Genomic DNA, 25,520 nt, shown 5'->3' with positions numbered 1-25,520 from the left:
TTCTGGACCTGTATCAGTCCAGGATCAGGTATTCTCAGATCAGTCCATATGAGGAGGAGAAACCCTGTGTATTACTGGACCAGGATCAGTCCATATGGGGAGGGAGAAACCCCTGTGTATTCTGAACCAGGATCAGTCCATATGGTACCTGAACCAGGATCAGTCCATATGAGGAGGGAGAAACCCTGTGTATTCTGGACCAGGATATTCTGGACCAGGATCAGTCAATATGAGGAGGGAGAAACCCTGTGTATTCTGAACAGGATCAGTCCATATGAGGTCCATATGAGGGGAGAAACCCTGTGTATTCTGGACCAGGATCAGGATCAGCTCAGGGGAGAAACCCTGTGTATTCACCAGGATCAGGTATGAGGAGGGAGAAACCCTGTGTATTCTGGACCAGGATCAGTCCATATGAGGAGGGAGAAACCCTGTGTATTCTGGACCAGGATCAGTATCAGTCAATATGAGGAGGGAGAAACCCTGTGTATTCTGGACCAGGATCAGTCAATATGGGAGGGAGAAACCCTGTGTATTCTGGACCAGGATCACCCTGGTGGACCAGGATCAGGTATCAGTCAATATGAGAAGGAGGATTCTGAAACCCTGTGTATTCTGGACCAGGATCAGTCCATATGAGATCAGGAGAGGGAGAAACCCTGTGTATTCTGGACCAGGATCAGTCAATATGAGGGAGAAACCCTGTGTATTCTGGACCAGGATCAGTCAATATGAGGAGGGGGAGTATTCTGAACCAAACAATATGAGGAGGGAGAAACCCTGTGTATTCTGGACCAGGATCAGGTATCAGTCAATATGAGGAGGGAGAAACCCTGTGTCAATACCATATTCTGGACCAGGAGTAAAAACCAAATGCAGCTTTTCAATATGCACCTGCAGGGAGAATGGTTCCCCTGTGGTATTCTGGACCAGGACTCTCCTTCCAGTCAATATGAGAGGGCTTTCTATTCAACAAAACCCTGTGTATAAAAACTGGACCAGGACAGCATGTCAATATGAGGAGGAGAAACCCTGTGCATTCTGGACCAGTGCCATCGTTTGTCCACTAAAGCACCTTATACCACCCACCACTGCGACTTGTATCGGCTGGACCAGGACTGGGCTCAGGTCATTTACAAGTCAATATGAGGACTGGAGAAACCCCCTGTGTATTCTGGACCAGGATCAGTCCATATGGCCTGTGAGGAGAAACCCTGTGTATTCTGGACCAACATCAGCTATCAGTCAATATGGGAGGAGAAACCCTGTGTATTCTGGACCAGGATCAGTCCAATATGATTATGGAGCCTGTGTATTCTGGACCCTGGTAGGTTCAGTCAATACTGCTAGGCCAGGGGAGAAACCCTGTATTCTGCCTACCTGGTTAAATCCAGTCAATATGAGGAGGAGAAACCCTGTGTATTCTGAACCAGGATCAGTCCATATGAGGAGGAGAAACCCTGTATTCTGAACCAGGATCAGTCCATATGAGGAGGGAAACCCTGTGTATTCTGACCAGGACCAGGATCAGGATCCATATGAGGAGGAGAAACCCTGTGTATTCTGGACCAGGATCAGGTCAGTCATATGAGGAGGGAGAAACCCTGTGTATTCTGGACCAGGATCAGGATACGAGGAGGAGAAACCCTGTGTATTCTGGACCAGGATCAATATGAGGAGGGAGAAACCCTGTGTATTCTGGACCAGGATCAGTATCAGTCAATATGAGGAGGGAGAAACCCTGTGTATTCTGGACCAGGATCAGTCAATATGAGGAGGAGAAACCCTGTGTATTCTGGACCAGGGATCAGAAACCCTGTATTCTGGACCAGTATCAATATGGGGAGGGAGAAACCCTGTGTATTCTGGACCAGGATCAGTCAATATGGGAGGGAGAAACCCTGTGTATTCTGGACCAGGATCAGGTCAATATGAGGAGGAGAAACCCTGTGTATTCTGGACCAGGATCAGGTATCAGTTAATATGAGGAGGGAGAAACCCTGTATTCTGGACCAGGATCAGGTATCAGTCAATATGAGGAGGGAGAAACCCTGTATTCTGGACCAGGATCAGTCAATATGGGGAGGAGAAACCCTGTGTATTCTGGACCAGGATCAGTCAATATGAGGAGGGAGAAACCCTGTGTATTCTGGACCAGGATCAGGTATCATCAGTCCATATGACCAGGAGGGAGAAACCCCTGTGTATTCTGGACCAGGATCAGGTATCAGTCAATGGGGAGGGAGAAACCCTGTGTATTCTGAACCAGGATCAGAGGGGAGAAACCCTGTGTATTCTGGACCAGGATCAGTCCATATGGGGAGGGAGAAACCCTGTGTATTCTGGAACCAGGATCAGTCCATATGAGGAGGGAGAAACCCTGTGTATTCTGAACCAGGATCAGTCCATATGGGGAGGGAGAAACCCTGTGTATTCTGGACCAGGATCAGGTATCAGTCAATATGGGAGGGAGAAACCCTGTGTATTCTGGACCAGGATCAGTCAATATGAGGAGGAGAAACCCTGTGTATTCTGGACCAGGATCAGGTATCAGTCAATATGGGGAGGGAGAAACCCTGTGTATTCTGGACCAGGATCAGTCAATATGGGAGGAGAAACCCTGTATTCTGGACCAGGATCAGTCAATATGAGGAGGGAGAAACCCTGTGTATTCTGAACCAGGATCAGTCCATATGAGAGGGAGAAACCCTGTGTATTCTGAACCAGGATCAGTCCATATGAGGAGGAGAAACCCTGTGTATTCTGAACCAGGATCAGTCCATATGAGGAGGAGAAACCCTGTGTATTCTGAACCAGGATCAGCTCATATGAGGAGGAGAAACCCTGTGTATTCTGGACCAGGATCAGGTATCAGTCAATATGAGGAGGGAGAAACCCTGTGTATTCTGGACCAGGATCAGGTATCAGTCAATATGGGAGGAGAAACCCTGTGTATTCTGGACCAGGATCAGTCAATACGAGGAGGGAGAAACCCTGTGTATTCTGGACCAGGATCAGGTATCAGTCAATATGAGAAGGGAGAAACCCTGTGTATTCTGGACCAGGATCAGGTATCAGTCAATATGAGGAGGAGAAACCCTGTGTATTCTGGACCAGGATCAGGTATCAGTCAATATGAGGAGGGAGAAACCCTGTGTATTCTGGACCAGGATCAGTCAATACGAGGAGGAGAAACCCTGTGTATTCTGGACCAGGATCAGGTATCAGTCAATATGAGGAGGGAGAAACCCTGTGTATTCTGGACCAGGATCAGTCCATATGAGGAGGGAGAAACCCTGTGTATTCTGGACCAGGATCCAGAAACCCTGTGTATCAGGATCAGGTATCAGGGGAGGGAGAAACCCTGTGTATTCTGGACCAGGATCAGTCAATATGGGAGGAGAAACCCTGTGTATTCTGGACCAGGATCAGTCAATATGAGGAGGGAAACCCTGGGTATTCTGAACCAGGACCAGTCAATATGAGGAGGGAGAAACCCTGTGTATTCTGGACCAGGATCAGGTATCAGTCAATATGAGGAGGGAGAAACCCTGTATTCTGGACCAGGATCAGTCAATACGAGGAGGGAGAAACCCTGTGTATTCTGGACCAGGATCAGGAGAGGAGAAACCCTGTGTATTCTGGACCAGGATCAGTCAGTCAATATGGGGAGGAGAAACCCTGTGTATTCTGGACCAGGATCAGGTATCAGTCAATATGAGGAGGGAGAAACCCTGGTATTCTGGACCAGGATCAGTCAATATGAGGAGGAGAAACCCTGTGTATTCTGGACCAGGATCAGGTCAGTCAATATGGGGAGGGAGAAACCCTGTGTATTCTGGACCAGGATCAGTCAATATGGGAGGAGAAACCCTGTGTATTCTGGAACCAGGATCAGTCCATATGAGGAGGGAGAAACCCTGTGTATTCTGAACCAGGATCAGTCCATATGAAGAGGAGAAACCCTGTGTATTCTGGACCAGGATCAGGTATCAGTCCATATGAGGAGGAGAAACCCTGTGTATTCTGAACCAGGATCAGTCCATATGAGGAGGGAGAAACCCTGTGTATTCTGGACCAGGATCAGTCCATATGGGGAGGGAGAAACCCTGTGTATTCTGAACCAGGATCAGTCTGAGGAGGGAGAAACCCTGTGTATTCTGAACCAGGATCAGTCCATATGGGGAGGACCCTGTGTATTCTGAACCAGGATCAGTCCATATGAGGAGGGAGAAACCCTGTGTATTCTGAACCAGGATCAGTCCATATGGGGAGGGAGAAACCCTGTGTATTCTGGACCAGGATCAGGTATCAGTCCATGGGAGGAGAAATGATTCTGGACCAGGATCAGTCAATATGAGGAGGAGAAACCCTGTGTATTCTGAACCAGGATCAGTCCATATGAGGAGGGAGAAACCCTGTGTATTCTGAACCAGGATCAGTCCATATGAGGAGGAGAAACCCTGTGTATTCTGGACCAGGATCAGTCCATATGAGGAGGGAGAAACCCTGTGTATTCTGAACCAGGATCAGCTCAATATGAGGAGGGAGAAACCCTGTGTATTCTGGACCAGGATCAGGTATCAGTCCATATGAGGAGGGAGAAACCCTGTGTATTCTGAACCAGGATCAGTCCATATGAGGAGGGAGAAACCCTGTGTATTCTGGACCAGGATCAGTCAATATGAGGAGGGAGAAACCCTGTGTATTCTGGACCAGGATCAGGTATCAGTCAATATGGGGAGGGAGAAACCCTGTGTATTCTGGACCAGGATCAGTCAATATGAGGAGGGAGAAACCAGGATCAGTCAATATGAGGAGGGAGAAACCCTGTGTATTCTGGACCAGGATCAGGTAGTCAATATGAGGAGGAGAAACCCTGTGTATTCTGGACCAGGATCAGGTATCAGTCAATATGAGAAGGGAGAAACCCTGTATTCTGGACCAGGATCAGTCCATATGAGGAGGGAGAAACCCTGTGTATTCTGGACCAGGATCAGTCAATATGAGGAGGGAGAAACCCTGTGTATTCTGGACCAGGATCAGGTATCAGTCAATATGGGAGGAGAAACCCTGGTATTCTGGACCAGGATCAGTCAATATGAGGAGGGAGAAACCCTGTGTATTCTGGACCAGGATCAGTCAGGTATTCTGAACCAGGACCAGTCAATATGAGGAGGGAGAAACCCTGTGTATTCTGGACCAGGATCAGGTATCAGTCAATATGAGGAGGGAGAAACCCTGTGTATTCTGGACCAGGACCGAGGAGGGAGAAACCCTGTGTATTCTGGACCAGGATCAGGTATCAGTCAATATGGGGAGGGAGAAACCCTGTGTATTCTGGACCAGGATCAGTCAATATGAGGAGGGAGAAACCCTGTGTATTCTGGACCAGGATCAGTCAATATGAGGAGGAAACCCTGTGTATTCTGGACCAGGATCAGTCCATGGAGGAGGGAGAAACCCTGTGTATTCTGGACCAGGATCAGGTATCAGTCAATATGAGGGAGGGAGAAACCCCTGTGTATTCTGGACCAGGATCAGGTATCAGTCAATATGGGGAGGAGAAACCCTGTGTATTCTGGACCAGGATCAGGTATCAGTCAATATGAGGAGGGAGAAACCCTGTGTATTCTGGACCAGGATCAGGTATCAGTCAATATGAGGAGGGAGAAACCCTGTGTATTCTGGACCAGGATCAGGTATCAGTCAATATGGGGAGGAGAAACCCTGTGTATTCTGGACCAGGATCAGTCAATATGGGGAGGGAGAAACCCTGTGTATTCTGGACCAGGATCAGGTATCAGTCAATATGAGGAGGGAGAAACCCTGTGTATTCTGGACCAGGATCAGGTATCAGTCAATATGAGGAGGGAGAAACCCTGTGTATTCTGGACCAGGATCAGGTATCAGTCAATATGAGGAGGGAGAAACCCTGTGTATTCTGGACCAGGATCAGTCAATATGAGGAGGGAGAAACCCTGTGTATTCTGGACCAGGATCAGGTATCAGTCAATATGAGGAGGGAGAAACCCTGTGTATTCTGGACCAGGATCAGTCAATATGAGGAGGGAGAAACCCTGTGTATTCTGGACCAGGATCAGGTATCAGTCAATATGAGGAGGGAGAAACCCTGTGTATTCTGAACCAGGATCAGTCCATATGAGGAGGGAGAAACCCTGTGTATTCTGAACCAGGATCAGTCCAGGATCTGAACCAGGATCAGTCCATATGAGGAGGGAGAAACCCTGTGTATTCTGAACCAGGATCAGTCCATATGAGGGGAGAAACCCTGTGTATTCTGGACCAGGATCAGGTATCAGTCAACCCTGTGTATTCTGGACCAGGATCAGTCAATATGAGGAGGAGAAACCCTGTGTATTCTGGACCAGGATCAGTCAATATGAGGAGGGAGAAACCCTGTGTATTCTGGACCAGGATCAGGTATCAGTCAATATGAGGAGGAGAAACCCTGTGTATTCTGGACCAGGATCAGGTATCAGTCAATATGAGGAGGGAGAAACCCTGTGTATTCTGAACCAGGATCAGTCAATATGAGGGAGAAACCCTGTGTATTCTGGACCAGGATCAGTCAATATGAGGAGGGAGAAACCCTGTGTATTCTGGACCAGGATCAGGTATCAGTCAATATGAGGAGGGAGAAACCCTGTGTATTCTGGACCAGGATCAGGTATCAGTCAATATGAGGAGGGAGAAACCCTGTGTATTCTGGACCAGGATCAGTCAATATGAGGAGGGAGAAACCCTGTGTATTCTGGACCAGGATCAGTCCATATGAGGAGGGAGAAACCCTGTGTATTCTGGACCAGGATCAGGTATCAGTCAATATGGGGAGGGAGAAACCCTGTGTATTCTGGACCAGGATCAGTCAATATGAGGAGGGAGAAACCCTGTGTATTCTGGACCAGGACCAGGATGGGTAGAACCAGGACCAGTCAATATGAGGAGGGAGAAACCCTGTATTCTGGACCAGGATCAGGTATCAGTCAATATTCTGGACCAGGAGGGAGGAGGGAGAAACCCTGTGTATTCTGGACCAGGATCAGGTATCAGTCAATGATGGGGAGGGAGAAACCCTGTGTATTCTGGACCAGGATCAGTCATATGAGGAGGGAGAAACCCTGTGTATTCTGGACCAGGATCAGTCCATATGAGGAGAAACCCTGTGTATTTTGGACCAGGATCAGGTATCAGTCAATATGAGGAGGAGAAACCCTGTGTATTCTGGACCAGGATCAGTCAATATGAGGAGGGAGAAACCCTGGGTATTCTGGACCAGGATCAGGTGGACCAGGATCAGTCAATATGAGGAGGGAGAAACCCTGTGTATTCTGGACCAGGATCAGTCAATATGAGGAGGGAGAAACCCTGTGTATTCTGGACCAGGATCAGTCAATATGAGGAGGAGAAACCCTGTGTATTCTGGACCAGGATCAGTCCCTGTGTATTCTGGACCAGGATCAGGTATCAGTCAATATGAGGAGGGAGAAACCCTGTGTATTCTGGACCAGGATCAGGTATCAGTCAATATGAGGAGGAGAAACCCTGTGTATTCTGGACCAGGATCAGTCAATATGAGGAGGGAGAAACCCTGTGTATTCTGGACCAGGATCAGTCAATATGAGGAGGAGAAACCCTGTGTATTCTGGACCAGGATCAATCAGTCAATATGAGGAGGAGAAACCCTGTGTATTCTGGACCAGGATCAGGTATCAGTCAATATGAGAGGAGGGAGAAACCCTGTGTATTCTGGACCAGGATCAGTCATATGAGGAGGGAGAAACCCTGTGTATTCTGGACCAGGATCAGTCAATATGAGGAGGGAGAAACCCTGTGTATTCTGGACCAGGATCAGGATCAGTCAATATGAGGAGGGAGAAACCCTGTGTATTCTGGACCAGGATCAATCAATATGAGGAGGGAGAAACCCTGTGTATTCTGGACCAGGGATTCTGAACCAGGATCAGTCAATATGAGGAGGGAGAAACCCTGTGTATTCTGGACCAGGATCAGGTATCAGTCAATATGAGGAGGGAGAAACCCTGTGTATTCTGGACCAGGATCAGTCCATTCTGGACCAGGAGGAGGGAGAAACCCTGTGTATTCTGGACCAGGATCAGTATTCTGGACCAGGATCAGTCAATATGAGGAGGGAGAAACCCTGTGTATTCTGGACCAGGATCAGTCCATATGAGGAGGGAGAAACCCTGTATTCTGGACCAGGGGAGAAATATGAGGAGGGAGAAACCCTGTGTATTCTGGACCAGGATCAGTCCATATGAGGAGGGAGAAACCCTGTGTATTCTGGACCAGGATCAGTCAATATGAGGAGGGAGAAACCCTGTGTATTCTGGACCAGGATCAGGTATCAGTCAATATGAGGAGGGAGAAACCCTGTGTATTCTGGACCAGGATCAGGTATCAGTCAATATGGGAGGAGAAACCCTGTGTATTCTGGACCAGGATCAGTCAATATGAGGAGGGAGAAACCCTGTGTATTCTGGACCAGGATCAGGTATCAGTCAATATGAGGAGGAGAAAACTGGACCAGGATCAGTCAATATGGAGGGAGAAACCCTGTGTATTCTGGACCAGGATCAGGTAATATGGGGAGGGAGAAACCCCAGGATCAGGTCAGTCAATATGGGGAGGGAGAAACCCTGTGTATTCTGGACCAGGATCAGTCAATATGAGGAGGAGAAACCCTGTGTATTCTGGACCAGGTATCAGTCAATATGAGGAGGGAGAAACCCTGTGTATTCTGGACCAGGATCAGGTATCAATATGGGAGGAGGGAGAAACCCTGTGTATTCTGGACCAGGATCAGTCAATATGAGGGGAGAAACCATGTGTATTCTGGACCAGGATCAGTCAATATGGAGGGAGAAAAAGTGTATTCTGGACCAGGTATCAGTCAATATGAGGAGGAGAAACCCTGTGTATTCTGGACCAGGATCAATCAATATGAGGAGGGAGAAACCCTGTGTATTCTGGACCAGGATGGTATCAGTCAATATGAGAGGAGAAACCCTGTGTATTCTGGACCAGGATCAGTCAATATGAGGAGGGAGAAACCCTGTGTATTCTGAACCCAGGTATCAGTCAATATGAGGAGGGAGAAACCCTGTGTATTCTGAACCAGGATCAGTCATATGAGGAGGGAGAAACCCTGTGTATTCTGGACCAGGATCAGGTATCAGTCCATATGAGGAGGGAGAAACCCTGTGTATTCTGAACCAGGATCAGTCCATATGAGGAGGGAGAAACCCTGTGTATTCTGGACCAGGTATCAGTCAATATGAGGAGGGAGAAACCCTGTGTATTCTGGAACCAGGATCAATATGAGGAGGGAGAAACCCTGTGTATTCTGGACCAGGATCAGGTATCATATGAGGAGGAGAAACCCTGTGTATTCTGAACCAGGATATCCATATGAGGAGGGAGAAACCCTGTGTATTCTGGACCAGGATCAGGTATCAGTCATATGAGGAGGAGGGTATTCTGAACCAGGATCAGTCCATATGAGGAGGGAGAAACCCTGTGTATTCTGGACCAGGATCAGTCAATATGAGGAGGGAGAAACCCTGTGTATTCTGGACCAGGATCAGGTATCAGTCAATATGGGGAGGGAAAGTATTCTACCAGGATCATTCAATATGGGGAGGGAGAAACCCTGTGTATTCTGGACCAGGATCAGTCAGGTATTCTGGACCAGGATCAGGTATCAGTCAATATGGGAGGAGGAGAAACCCTGTGTATTCTGGACCAGGATCAGGTATCAGTCAATATGAGGAGGAGAAACCCTGTGTATTCTGGACCAGGATCAGTCCATATGAGGAGGGAGAAACCCTGTGTATTCTGGACCAGGATCAGTCCATATGAGGAGGGAGAAACCCTGTGTATTCTGGACCAGGATCAGTCAATATGGGGAGGGAGAAACCCTGTGTATTCTGGACCAGGATCAGGTATCAGTCAATATGAGAGGGAGAAACCCTGTATTCTGAACCAGGATCAGTCCATATGAGGAGGGAGAAACCCTGTGTATTCTGGACCAGGATCAGTCCATATGAGGAGGGAGAAACCCTGTGTATTCTGGACCAGGATCAGGTATCAGTCAATATGAGGAGGGAGAAAAACCAGGATCAGTCCAATATGAGGAGGAGAAACCCTGTGTATTCTGGACCAGGATCAGTCAATATGAGGAGGGAGAAACCCTGTATTCTGGACCAGGATCAGGTATCAGTCAATATGAGGAGGGAGAAACCCTGTGTATTCTGGACCAGGATCAGTCCATATGAGGAGGAGAAACCCTGGTATTCTGAACCAGGTCAATATGAGGAGGGAGAAACCCTGTGTATTCTGAACCAGGATCAGGTGAGGAGGGAGAAATCAGTCAATATGAGGAGGGAGAAACCCTGTGTATTCTGGACCAGGATCAGGTATCAGTCCATATGAGGAGGAGAAACCCTGTGTATGGAACCAGGATCAGAGAGGAGGGAGAAACCCTGTGTATTCTGGACCAGGATCAGGTATCAATATGAGGAGGGAGAAACCCTGTGTATTCTGGACCAGGATCAGGTATCAGTCAATATGGGGAGGGAGAAACCCTGTGTATTCTGGACCAGGATCAGTCAATATGGGAGGAGAAACCCTGTGTATTCTGGACCAGGATCAGTCAATATGAGGAGGGAGAAACCCTGTGTATTCTGGACCAGGATCAGGTATCAGTCAATATGAGGAGGGAGAAACCCTGTGTATTCTGGACCAGGATCAGGTATCAGTCAATATGAGAAGGAGAAACCCTGTGTATTCTGGACCAGGATCAGTCCATATGAGGAGGAGAAACCCTGTGTATTCTGGACCAGGATCAATATGAGGAGGGAGAAACCCTGTGTATTCTGGACCAGGATCAGGTATCAGTCAATATGGGGAGGGAGAAACCCTGTGTATTCTGGACCAGGATCAGGTATCAGTCAATATGAGGAGGGAGAAACCCTGTGTATTCTGGACCAGGATCAGTCCATATGAGGAGGGAGAAACCCTGTGTATTCTGGACCAGGATCAGTCCATATGAGGAGGGAGAAACCCTGTGTATTCTGGACCAGGATCAGGTATCAGTCAATATGAGGAGGGAGAAACCCTGTGTATTCTGGACCAGGATCAGGTATCAGTCAATATGAGGAGGGAGAAACCCTGTGTATTCTGGACCAGGATCAGGTATCAGTCAATATGAGGAGGGAGAAACCCTGTGTATTCTGGACCAGGATCAGTCAATATGAGGAGGGAGAAACCCTGTGTATTCTGGACCAGGATCAGTCAATATGAGGAGGGAGAAACCCTGTGTATTCTGGACCAGGATCAGTCCATATGAGGAGGGAGAAACCCTGTGTATTCTGGACCAGGATCAGTCCATATGAGGAGGGAGAAACCCTGTGTATTCTGGACCAGGATCAGTCCATATGAGGAGGGAGAAACCCTGTGTATTCTGGACCAGGATCAGGTATCAGTCAATATGAGGAGGGAGAAACCCTGTGTATTCTGGACCAGGATCAGTCAATATGAGGAGGGAGAAACCCTGTGTATTCTGGACCAGGATCAGTCAATATGAGGAGGAGAAACCCTGTGTATTCTGGACCAGGATCAGGTATCAGTCAATATGAGGAGGGAGAAACCCTGTGTATTCTGGACCAGGATCAGGTATCAGTCAATATGGGGAGGGAGAAACCCTGTGTATTCTGGACCAGGATCAGTCAATATGAGGGAGAAACCCTGGGTATTCTGGAACAGGATCAGTCAATATGGGGAGGGAGAAACCCTGTGTATTCTGGACCAGGATCAGTCAATATGAGGAGGGAGAAACCCTGTGTATTCTGGACCAGGATCAGTCAATATGGGGAGGGAGAAACCCTGTGTATTCTGGACCAGGATCAGGTATCAGTCAATATGGGGAGGGAGAAACCCTGTGTATTCTGGACCAGGATCAGTCAATATGAGGAGGGAGAAACCCTGTGTATTCTGGACCAGGATCAGGTATCAGTCAATATGAGGAGGGAGAAACCCTGTGTATTCTGGACCAGGATCAGGTATCAGTCAATATGAGGAGGGAGAAACCCTGTGTATTCTGGACCAGGATCAGGTATCAGTCAATATGAGAGGGAGAAACCCTGTGTATTCTGGACCAGGATCAGTCAATATGAGGGAGAAACCCTGTGTATTCTGGACCAGGATCAGTCAATATGAGGAGGGAGAAACCCTGTGTATTCTGGACCAGGATCAGGTATCAGTCAATATGAGGAGGGAGAAACCCTGTGTATTCTGGACCAGGATCAGTCAATATGAGGAGGGAGAAACCCTGTGTATTCTGGACCAGGATCAGGTATCAGTCAATATGAGGAGGGAGAAACCCTGTGTATTCTGGACCAGGATCAGTCAATATGAGGAGGGAGAAACCCTGTGTATTCTGGACCAGGATCAGTCCATATGGGGAGGGAGAAACCCTGTGTATGTATTCTGAACCAGGATCAATATGGGGAGGGAGAAACCCTGTGTATTCTGGACCAGGATCAGTCAATATGAGGAGGGAGAAACCCTGTGTATTCTGAACCAGGATCAGTCAATATGAGGAGGGAGAAACCCTGTGTATTCTGAACCAGGATCAGTCCATATGAGGAGGGAGAAACCCTGTGTATTCTGAACCAGGATCAGTCAGGTATCAGGATCAGTCCATATGAGGAGGGAGAAACCCTGTGTATTCTGAACCAGGATCAGTCCATATGAGGAGGGAGAAACCCTGTGTATTCTGGACCAGGATCAGGTATCAGTCCATATGAGGAGGGAGAAACCCTGTGTATTCTGAACCAGGATCAGTCCATATGAGGAGGGAGAAACCCTGTGTATTCTGGACCAGGATCAGTCAATATGAGGAGGGAGAAACCCTGTGTATTCTGGACCAGGATCAGGTATCAGTCAATATGGGGAGGGAGAAACCCTGTGTATACCAGGATCAGGAGGAGGGGAGAAACCCTGTGTATTCTGAACCAGGATCAGTCCATATGAGGAGGGAGAAACCCTGTGTATTCTGAACCAGGATCAGTCCATATGAGGAGGAGAAACCCTGTGTATTCTGAACCAGGATCAGTCCATATGAGGAGGGAGAAACCCTGTGTATTCTGGACCAGGATCAGGTATCAGTCCATATGAGGAGGGAGAAACCCTGTGTATTCTGGACCAGGATCAGTCCATATGAGGAGGGAGAAACCCTGTGTATTCTGGACCAGGATCAGTCAATATGAGGAGGGAGAAACCCTGTGTATTCTGGACCAGGATCAGGTATCAGTCAATATGGGGAGGGAGAAACCCTGTGTATTCTGGACCAGGATCAGTCAATATGAGGAGGGAGAAACCCTGTGTATTCTGGACCAGGATCAGGTATCAGTCAATATGAGGAGGGAGAAACCCTGTGTATTCTGGACCCAGGTATCAGTCAATATGAGAAGGGAGAAACCCTGTGTATTCTGGACCAGGATCAGTCCATATGAGGAGGAGAAACCCTGTGTATTCTGGACCAGGATCAGTCCATATGAGGAGGGAGAAACCCTGTGTATTCTGGACCAGGATCAGGTATCAGTCAATATGGGGAGGAGAAACCCTGTGTATTCTGGACCAGGATCAGTCAATATGGGAGGGAGAAACCCTGTGTATTCTGGACCAGGATCAGTCAATATGAGGAGGAGGGTAGAAAACCAGTCAATATGAGGAGGGAGAAACCCTGTGTATTCTGGACCAGGATCAGGTATCAGTCAATATGAGAGGGAGAAACCCTGTGTATTCTGGACCAGGATCAGGGAGGGAGAAACCCTGTGTATTTTGGACCAGGATCAGGTATCAGTCAATATGAGAAGGAGAAACCCTGTGTATTCTGGACCAGGATCAGTCCATATGAGGAGGGAGAAACCCTGTGTATTCTGGACCAGGATCAGTCCATATGAGGAGGAGAAACCCTGTATTTTGGACCAGGATCAGGTATCAGTCAATATGGGGAGGGAGAAACCCTGGTATTCTGGACCAGGATCAGTCAATATGAGGAGGGAGAAACCCTGGGTATTCTGAACCAGGACCAGTCAATATGAGGAGGGAGAAACCCTGTGTATTCTGGACCAGGATCAGGTATCAGTCAATATGAGGAGGGAGAAACCCTGTGTATTCTGGACCAGGATCAGTCAATACGAGGAGGAGAAACCCTGTGTATTCTGGACCAGGATCAGGTATCAGTCAATATGAGAAGGAGAAACCCTGTGTATTCTGGACCAGGATCAGTCCATATGAGGGAGGGAGAAACCCTGTGTATTCTGGACCAGGATCAGTCCATATGAGGAGTGAGAAACCCTGTGTATTCTAGACCAGGATCAGTCCATATGAGGAGGGAGAAACCCTGTGTATTCTGGACCAGGATCAGGTATCAGTCAATATGAGGAGGGAGAAACCCTGTGTATTCTGGACCAGGATCAGTCAATACGAGGAGGGAGAAACCCTGTGTATTCTGGACCAGGATCAGTCAATACGAGGAGGGAGAAACCCTGTGTATTCTGGACCAGGATCAGGTATCAGTCAATATGGGGAGGCAGAAACCCTGTGTATTCTGGACCAGGATCAGGTATCAGTCAATATGAGGAGGAGAAACCCTGTGTATTCTGGACCAGGATCAGTCAATACGAGGAGGGAGAAACCCTGTGTATTCTGGACCAGGATCAGGTATCAGTCAATATGGGGAGGGAGAAACCCTGTGTATTCTGGACCAGGATCAGTCAATATGGGAGGGAGAAACCCTGTGTATTCTGGACCAGGATCAGGTATCAGTCAATATGAGGAGGGAGAAACCCTGTGTATTCTGGACCAGGATCAGGTATCAGTTAATATGAGGAGGAGAAACCCTGTGTATTCTGGACCAGGATCAGGTATCAGTCAATATGAGGAGGGAGAAACCCTGTGTATTCTGGACCAGGATCAGTCAATATGGGGAGGGAGAAACCATGTGTATTCTGGACCAGGATCAGTCAATATGAGGGAGAAACCCTGTATTCTGGACCAGGATCAGGTATCAGTCAATATGAGGAGGAGAAACCCTGTGTATTCTGGACCAGGATCAGTCAATACGAGGAGGGAGAAACCCTGTGTATTCTGGACCAGGATCAGTCAATATGAGGAGGGAGAAACCCTGTGTATTCTGAACCAGGATCAGTCAATATAGGGGAGAAACCCTGTGTATTCTGGACCAGGATCAGGTATCAGTCAATATGGGAGGGAGAAACCCTGTGTATTCTGGACCAGGATCAGTCAATATGAGGAGGGAGAAACCCTGTGTATTCTGAACCAGGATCAGGTATCAGTCAATATGAGGAGGGAGAAACCCTGTGTATTCTGGACCAGGATCAGTCAATATGAGGAGGGAGAAACCCTGTGTATTCTGAACCAGGATCAGTCAATATGAGGAGGGAGAAACCCTGTGTATTCTGAACCAGGATCAGTCCATATGAGGAGGGAGAAACCCTGTGTATTCTGAACCAGGATCAGTCCATATGAGGAGGGAGAAACCCTGTGTATTCTGAACCAGGATCAGTCCATATGAGGAGGGAGAAACCCTGTGTATTCTGGACCAGGATCAGGTATCAGTCCATATGAGGAGGGAGAAACCCTGTGTATTCTGAACCAGGATCAGTCCATATGAGGAGGGAGAAACCCTGTGTATTCTGGACCAGGATCAGTCAATATGAGGAGGGAGAAATATTCTGGACCAGGATCAGGTATCAGTCAATATGGGGAGGGAGAAACCCTGTGTATTCTGAACCAGGATCAGTCCATATGAGGAGGGAGAAACCCTGTGTATTCTGAACCAGGATCAGTCCATATGAGGAGGGAGAAACCCTGTGTATTCTGAACCAGGATCAGTCCATATGAGGAGGAGAAACCCTGTGTATTCTGGACCAGGATCAGTCAATATAGGGAGGGAGAAACCCTGTGTATTCTGGACCAGGATCAGGTATCAGTCAATATGAGGAGGGAGAAACCCTGTGTATTCTGGACCAGGATCAGGTATCAGTCAATATGAGGAGGGAGAAACCCTGTGTATTCTGGACCAGGATCAGTCCATATGAGGAGGGAGAAACCCTGTGTATTCTGGACCAGGATCAGTCCATATGAGGAGGGAGAAACCCTGTGTATTCTGGACCAGGATCAGGTATCAGTCAATATGAGGAGGGAGAAACCCTGTGTATTCTGGACCAGGATCAGTCAATATGGGAGGGAGAAACCCTGTGTATTCTGGACCAGGATCAGTCAATATGAGGAGGGGGAAACCCTGGGTATTCTGAACCAGGACCAGTCAATATGAGGAGGGAGAAACCCTGTGTATTCTGGACCAGGATCAGGTATCAGTCAATATGAGGAGGGAGAAACCCTGTGTATTCTGGACCAGGATCAGTCAATACGAGGAGGAGAAACCCTGTGTATTCTGGACCAGGATCAGGTATCAGTCAATATGAGAAGGGAGAAACCCTGTGTATTCTGGACCAGGATCAGTCCATATGAGGAGGAGAAACCCTGTGTATTCTGGACCAGGATCAGTCCATATGAGGAGGAGAAACCCTGTGTATTTTGGACCAGGATCAGGTATCAGTCAATATGGGGAGGAGAAACCCTGTGTATTCTGGACCAGGATCAGTCAATATGAGGAGGGGGAAACCCTGGGTATTCTGAACCAGGACCAGTCAATATGAGGATTGAGAAACCCTGTGTATTCTGGACCAGGATCAGGTATCAGTCAATATGAGGAGGGAGAAACCCTGTGTATTCTGGACCAGGATCAGTCAATACGAGGAGGAGAAACCCTGTGTATTCTGGACCAGGATCAGTCAATACGAGGAGGAGAAACCCTGTGTATTCTGGACCAGGATCAGGTATCAGTCAATATGAGGAGGGAGAAACCCTGTGTATTCTGGACCAGGATCAGGTATCAGTTAATATGAGGAGGGAGAAACCCTGTGTATTCTGGACCAGGATCAGGTATCAGTCAATATGAGGAGGGAGAAACCCTGTGTATTCTGGACCAGGATCAGTCAATATGGGGAGGAGAAACCATGTGTATTCTGGACCAGGATCAGTCAATATGAGGGAGAAACCCTGTGTATTCTGGACCAGGATCAGGTATCAGTCAATATGAGGAGGGAGAAACCCTGTGTATTCTGGACCAGGATCAGTCAATACGAGGAGGGAGAAACCCTGTGTATTCTGGACCAGGATCAGGTATCAGTCAATATGGGGAGGGAGAAACCCTGTGTATTCTGGACCAGGATCAGTCAATATGGGAGGGAGAAACCCTGTGTATTCTGGACCAGGATCAGGTATCAGTCAATATGAGGAGGGAGAAACCTGTGTATTCTGGACCAGGATCAGGTATCAGTTAATATGAAGAGGGAGAAACCCTGTGTATTCTGGACCAGGATCAGGTATCAGTCAATATGAGGAGGGAGAAACCCTGTGTATTCTGGACCAGGATCAGTCAATATGGGGAGGGAGAAAGGTGGACCAGGATCAGTCAATATGAGGAGGGAGAAACCCTGTGTATTCTGGACCAGGATCAGTCAATATGAGGAGGGAGAAACCCTGTGTATTCTGGACCAGGATCAGGTATCAGTCAATATGAGGAGGGAGAAACCCTGTGTATTCTGGACCAGGATCAGGTATCAGTCAATATGAGGAGGGAGAAACCCTGTGTATTCTGGACCAGGATCAGGTATCAGTCAATATGAGGAGGGAGAAACCCTGTGTATTCTGGACCAGGATCAGGTATCAGTCAATATGAGGAGGGAGAAACCCTGTGTATTCTGGACCAGGATCAGTCAATATGAGGAGGGAGAAACCCTGTGTATTCTGGACCAGGATCAGTCAATATGAGGAGGGAGAAACCCTGTGTATTCTGGACCAGGATCAGGTATCAGTCAATATGAGGAGGAGAAACCCTGTGTATTCTGGACCAGGTATTCTGGACCAGGATCAGTCAATATGAGGAGGGAGAAACCCTGTGTATTCTGGACCAGGATCAGGTATCAGTCAATATGGGAGGGAGAAACCCTGTGTATTCTGGACCAGGATCAGTTCATATGAGGAGAGAGAAACCCTGTGTATTCTGGACCAGGATCAGTCAATATGAGGGAGAAACCCTGTGTATTCTGGACCAGGATCAGGTATCAGTCAATATGAGGAGGGAGAAACCCTGTGTATTCTGGACCAGGATCAGTCAATATGAGGAGGAGAAACTGTATTCTGGACCAGGATCAGTCAATATGAGGAGGAGAAACCCTGTGTATTCTGGACCAGGATCAGGTATCAGTCAATATGAGGAGGGAGAAACCCTGTGTATTCTGGACCAGGATCAGGTATCAGTCAATATGAGGAGGGAGAAATATTCTGGACCAGGATCAGTCAATATTGGAGGGAGAAACCCTGTTTATTCTGGACCAGGATCAGTCAATATGGGAGGGAGGTATTCTGGACCAGGATCAGTCAATATGGGGAGGGAGAAACCCTGTGTATTCTGGACCAGGATCAGTCAATATGAGGAGGGAGAAACCCTGTGTATTCTGGACCAGGATCAGGTATCAGTCAATATGAGGAGGGAGAAACCCTGCGTATTCTGGACCAGGATCAGTCAATATTGGAGGGAGAAACCCTGTGTATTCTGGACCAGGATCAGGTATCAGTCAATAAGAGGAGAAACCCTGTGTATTCTGGACCAGGATCAGGTATCAGTCAATATGAGGAGGAGAAACCCTGTGTATTCTGGACCAGGATCAGTCAATATGAGGAGGGAGAAACCCTGTATTCTGGACCAGGATCAGTCCATATGAGGAGGGAGAAACCCTGTGTATTCTAGACCAGGATCAGTCCATATGAGGGAGAAACCCTGTGTATTCTGGACCAGGATCAGTCCATATGAGGAGGGAGAAACCCTGTGTATTCTGGACCAGGATCAGTCCATATGAGGAGGGACAAACCCTGTGTATTCTGGACCAGGATCAGTCCATAGAGGAGGGAGAAACCCTGTGTATTCTGGACCAGGATCAGTCAATATGAGGAGGAGAAACCCTGTGTATTCTGGACCAGGATCAGTCCATATGAGGAGGAGAAACCCTGTGTATTCTGGACCAGGATCAGTCCATATGAGGAGAAACCCTGTGTATTCTGGACCAGGATCAGTCCATATGAGGAGGAGAAACCCTGTGTATTCTGGACCAGGATCAGTCCATATGAGGAGGGACAAACCCTGTGTATTCTGGACCAGGATCAGTCCATAAGAGGAGGGAGAAACCCTGTGTATTCTGGACCAGGATCAGTCAATATGAGGAGGAGAAACCCTGTGTATTCTAGACCAGGATCAGTCAATATGGGAGGGAGAAACCCTGTGTATTCTAGACCAGGATCAGGTATCAGTCAATATGAGGAGGAGAAACCCTGTGTATTCTGGACCAGGATCAGGTATCAGTCAATATGGGGGAGAAACCCTGGGTATTCTGGACCAGGATCAGTCAATATGGGGAGGGAGAAACCCTGTGTATTCTGGACCAGGATCAGTCAATATGGGGAGAGAGAAACCCTGTGTATTCTGAACCAGGATCAGTCAATATGGGAGGGAGAAACCCTGTGTATTCTGGAACAGGATCAGTCAATATGGGGAGGGAGAAACCCTGTGTATTCTGGACCAGGATCAGTCAATATGAGGAGGGAGAAACCCTGTGTATTCTGGACCAGGATCAGTCAATATGAGTAGGGAGAAACCCTGTGTATTCTGGAACAGGATCAGTCAATATGGGAGGGAGAAACCCTGTGTATTCTGAACCAGGATCATGTATCAGTCAATATGGGAGGGAGAAACCCTGTGTATTCTGGACCAGGATCAGGTATCAGTCAATATGGGGAGGGAGAAACCCTGTGTATTCTGGACCAGGATCAGGTATCAGTAAATATGGGAGGGAGAAACCCTGTGTATTCTGAACCAGGATCAGTCAATATGAGGAGGGAGAAACCCTGTGTATTCTGAACCAGGATCAGTCCATATGGGGAGGGAGAAACCCTGTGTATTCTGAACCAGGATCAGTCCATATGAGGAGGGAGAAACCCTGTGTATTCTGGACCAGGACCAGTCAATATGAGGAGGGAGAAACCCTGTGTATTCTGAACCAGGATCAGTCCATATGAGGAGGGAGAAACCCTGTGTATTCTGAACCAGGACCAGTCAATATGAGGAGGGAGAAACCCTGTGTATTCTGGACCAGGATCAGTCAATATGAGGAGGGAGAAACCCTGTGTATTCTGGACCAGGAACAGGTATCAGTCAATATGAGGAGGGAGAAACCTGTGTATTCTGAACCAGGATCAGGTATCAGTCAATATGAGGAGGAGAAACCCTGTGTATTCTGGACCAGGATCAGTCAATATGAGGAGGGAGAAACCCTGTGTATTCTGGACCAGGATCAGTCAATATGAGGAGGGAGAAACCCTGTGTATTCTGGACCAGGATCAGTCCATATGGGGAGGAGAAACCCTGTGTATTCTGGACCAGGATCAGGTATCAGTCAATATGAGGAGGGAGAAACCCTGTGTATTCTGGACCAGGAGGTATCAGTCAATATGAGGAGGGAGAAACCCTGTGTATTCTGGACCAGGATCAGGTATCAGTCCATATGAGGAGGGAGAAACCCTGTGTATTCTGGACCAGGATCAGTCCATATGAGGAGGGAGAAACCCTGTGTATTCTGAACCAGGATCAGTCCATATGGGGAGGGAGAAACCCTGTGTATTCTGAACCAGGATCAGTCCATATGAGGAGGGAGAAACCCTGTGTATTCTGGACCAGGACCAGTCAATATGAGGAGGGAGAAACCCTGTGTATTCTGAACCAGGATCAGTCCATATGAGGAGGGAGAAACCCTGTGTATTCTGGACCAGGATCAGGTATCAGTCAATATGAGGAGGGAGAAACCCTGTGTATTCTGGACCAGGATCAGGTATCAGTCAATATGAGAAGGGAGAAACCCTGTGTATTCTGGACCAGGATCAGTCAATATGAGGAGGGAGAAACCCTGTGTATTCTGAACCAGGATCAGGTATCAGTCAATATGAGGAGGGAGCAACCCTGTATATTCTGGACCAGGATCAGGTATCAGTCAATATGAGGAGGGAGCAACCCTGTATATTCTGGACCAGGATCAGTCCATATGAGGAGGGAGAAACCCTGTGTATTCTGGACCAGGATCAGTCCATATGAGGAGGGAGAAACCCTGTGTATTCTGGACCAGGATCAGTCAATATGAGGAGGGAGAAACCCTGTGTATTCTGGACCAGGATCAGTCCATATGAGGAGGGAGAAACCCTGTGTATTCTGGACCAGGATCAGTCCATATGAGGAGGGAGAAACCCTGTGTATTCTGGACCAGGATCAGTCAATATGAGGGAGAAACCCTGTATATTCTGGACCAGGATCAGGTATCAGTCAATATGAGGAGGGAGAAACCCTGTTTATTCTGAACCAGGATCAGTCAATATAGGGAGGGAGAAACCCTGTGTATTCTGGACCAGGATCAGTCAATATGAGGAGGGAGAAACCCTGTGTATTCTGGACCAGGATCAGTCAATATGAGGAGGGAGAAACCCTGTGTATTCTGGACCAGGATCAGGTATCAGTCAATATGAGGAGGGAGAAACCCTGTTTATTCTGAACCAGGATCAGTCAATATAGGGAGGGAGAAACCCTGTGTATTCTGGACCAGGATCAGTCAATATGAGGAGGGAGAAACCCTGTGTATTCTGGAACAGGATCAGTCAATATGGGGAGGGAGAAACCCTGTGTATTCTGGACCAGGATCAGTCAATATGAGGAGGGAGAAACCCTGTGTATTCTGGACCAGGATCAGTCAATATGGGGAGGGAGAAACCCTGTGTATTCTGGACCAGGATCAGTCAATATGAGGAGGGAGAAACCCTGTGTATTCTGAACCAGGATCAGGTATCAGTCAATATGGGAGGGAGAAACCCTGTGTATTCTGAACCAGGATCAGTCAATATGGGGAGGGAGAAACCCTGTGTATTCTGAACCAGGATCAGTCAATATGAGGGAGAAACCCTGTATATTCTGGACCAGGATCAGTCAATATGAGGAGGGAGAAACCCTGTGTATTCTGGACCAGGATCAGTCAATATTGGAGGGAGAAACCCTGTGTATTCTGGACCAGGATCAGGTATCAGTCAATAAGGAGGAGAAACCCTGTGTATTCTGGACCAGGATCAGGTATCAGTCAATATGAGGAGGGAGAAACCCTGCGTATTCTGGACCAGGATCAGTCAATATTGGAGGAGAAACCCTGTGTATTCTGGACCAGGATCAGGTATCAGTCAATAAGAGGGGAGAAACCCTGTGTATTCTGGACCAGGATCAGGTATCAGTCAATATGAGGAGGGAGAAACCCTGTGTATTCTGGACCAGGATCAGTCAATATGAGGAGGGAGAAACCCTGTGTATTCTGGACCAGGATCAGTCCATATGAGGAGGGAGAAACCCTGGTATTCTAGACCAGGATCAGTCCATATAAGGAGGGAGAAACCCTGTGTATTCTGGACCAGGATCAGTCCATATGAGGAGGGAGAAACCCTGTGTATTCTGGACCAGGATCAGTCCATATGAGGGAGAAACCCTGTGTATTCTGGACCAGGATCAGTCCATATGAGGAGGGAGAAACCCTGTGTATTCTGGACCAGGATCAGTCCATATGAGGAGGGACAAAGTATTCTGGACCAGGATCAGTCCATGAGGAGGGAGAAACCCTGTGTATTCTGGACCAGGATCAGTCAATATGAGGAGGGAGAAACCCTGTGTATTCTAGACCAGGATCAGTCAATATGGGAGGAGAAACCCTGTGTATTCTAGACCAGGATCAGGTATCAGTCAATATGAGGAGGGAGAAACCCTGTGTATTCTGGACCAGGATCAGGTATCAGTCAATATGGGGAGGGAGAAACCCTGTTTATTCTGGACCAGGATCAGGTATCAGTCAATATGAGGAGGAGAAACCCTGTGTATTCTGGACCAGGATCAGTACATATCCTGTGTATTCTGGACCAGGATCAGTCAATATGGGAGGGAGAAACCCTGTGTATTCTGGACCAGGATCAGGTATCAGTCAATATGAGGAGGGAGAAACCCTGTGTATTCTGGACCAGGATCAGTCAATATGAGGAGGGAGAAACCCTGTGTATTCTGGACCAGGATCAGTCAATATGAGGAGGGAGAAACCCTGTGTATTCTGGACCAGGATCAGTCAATATTGGAGGGAGAAACCCTGTGTATTCTGGACCAGGATCAGGTATCAGTCAATATGAGGAGGGAGAAACCCTGTGTATTCTGGACCAGGATCAGGTATCAGTCAATATGAGGAGGGAGAAACCCTGTGTATTCTGGACCAGGATCAGGTATCAGTCAATATGAGGAGGGAGAAACCCTGTGTATTCTGGACCAGGATCAGTCCATATGAGGAGGGAGAAACCCTGTGTATTCTGGACCAGGATCAGTCCATATGAGGAGGGAGAAACCCTGTGTATTCTGGAACCAGGATCAGTCCATATGAGGAGGGAGAAACCCTGTGTATTCTGGACCAGGACCAGTCAATATGAGGAGGGAGAAACCCTGTGTATTCTGAACCAGGATCAGTCCATATGAGGAGGGAGAAACCCTGTGTATTCTGAACCAGGACCAGTCAATATGAGGAGGGAGAAACCCTGTGTATTCTGGACCAGGATCAGTCAATATGAGGAGGGAGAAACCCTGTGTATTCTGGACCAGGAACAGGTATCAGTCAATATGAGGAGGGAGAAACCCTGTGTATTCTGGAACCAGGATCAGGTATCAGTCAATATGAGGAGGGAGAAACCCTGTGTATTCTGGACCAGGATCAGTCAATATGAGGAGGGAGAAACCCTGTGTATTCTGGACCAGGATCAGTCAATATGAGGAGGGAGAAACCCTGTGTATTCTGGACCAGGATCAGTCCATATGGGGAGGGAGAAGCCCTGTGTATTCTGGACCAGGATCAGGTATCAGTCAATATGAGGAGGGAGAAACCCTGTGTATTCTGGACCAGGATCAGGTATCAGTCAATATGAGAAGGGAGAAACCCTGTGTATTCTGGACCAGGATCAGTCAATATGAGGAGGGAGAAACCCCGTGTATTCTGAACCAGGATCAGGTATCAGTCAATATGAGGAGGGAGCAACCCTGTATATTCTGGATCAGGTATCAGTCAATATGAGGAGGGAGAAACCCTGTATATTCTGGACCAGGATCAGTCCATATGAGGAGGAGAAACCCTGTGTATTCTGGACCAGGATCAGTCCATATGAGGAGGGAGAAACCCTGTGTATTCTGGACCAGGATCAGGTATCAGTCAATATGAGGAGGGAGAAACCCTGTATATTCTGGACCAGGATCAGTCCATATGAGGAGGGAGAAACCCTGTGTATTCTGGACCAGGATCAGTCCATATGAGGAGGGAGAAACCCTGGTATTCTGGACCAGGATCAGTCAATATGAGGGAGTAAAACCCTGTATATTCTGGACCAGGATCAGGTATCAGTCAATATGAGGAGGGAGAAACCCTGTGTATTCTGAACCAGGATCAGTCAATATAGGGAGGAGAAACCCTGTGTATTCTGGACCAGGATCAGGTATCAGTCAATATGAGGAGGGAGAAACCCTGTGTATTCTGGACCAGGATCAGGTATCAGTCAATATGAGGAGGGAGAAACCCTGTTTATTCTGAACCAGGATCAGTCAATATAGGGAGGGAGAAAGGTATTCTGGACCAGGATCAGTCAATATGAGGAGGGAGAAACCCTGTGTATTCTGGACCAGGATCAGTCAATATGGGGAGGGAGAAACCCTGTGTATTCTGGACCAGGATCAGTCAATATAAGGAGGGAGAAACCCTGTGTATTCTGGACCAGGATCAGTCGATATGGGGAGGGAGAAACCCTGTGTATTCTGGACCAGGATCAGTCAATATGAGGAGGGAGAAACCCTGTGTATTCTGGACCAGGATCAGGTATCAGTCAATATGAGGAGGGAGAAACCCTGTGTATTCTGAACCAGGATCAGTCAATATGGGGAGGGAGAAACCCTGTGTATTCTGAACCAGGATCAGTCAAGATGAGGGAGAAACCCTGTTTATTCTGGAACAGGATCAGTCAATATGAGGGAGAAACCCTGTGTTTTCTGAACCAGGATAAGTCAATATGGGGAGTTAGAAACCCTGTGTATTCTGGACCAGGATCAGTCAATATGAGGAGGGAGAAACCCTGTGTATTCTGGACCAGGATCAGTCAATATGAGGAGGGAGAAACCCTGTGTATTCTGGACCAGGATCAGTCAATATGGGGGAGAAACCCTGTGTATTCTG

The sequence above is a fragment of the Oncorhynchus keta genome, chromosome 15, assembly GCF_023373465.1.
Source record: "Oncorhynchus keta strain PuntledgeMale-10-30-2019 chromosome 15, Oket_V2, whole genome shotgun sequence".
Lineage (NCBI taxonomy): Eukaryota > Metazoa > Chordata > Actinopteri > Salmoniformes > Salmonidae > Oncorhynchus > Oncorhynchus keta.
The sequence above is the reverse complement of the archived record's forward strand: the minus strand, read 5'-3'. Positions refer to the sequence as shown.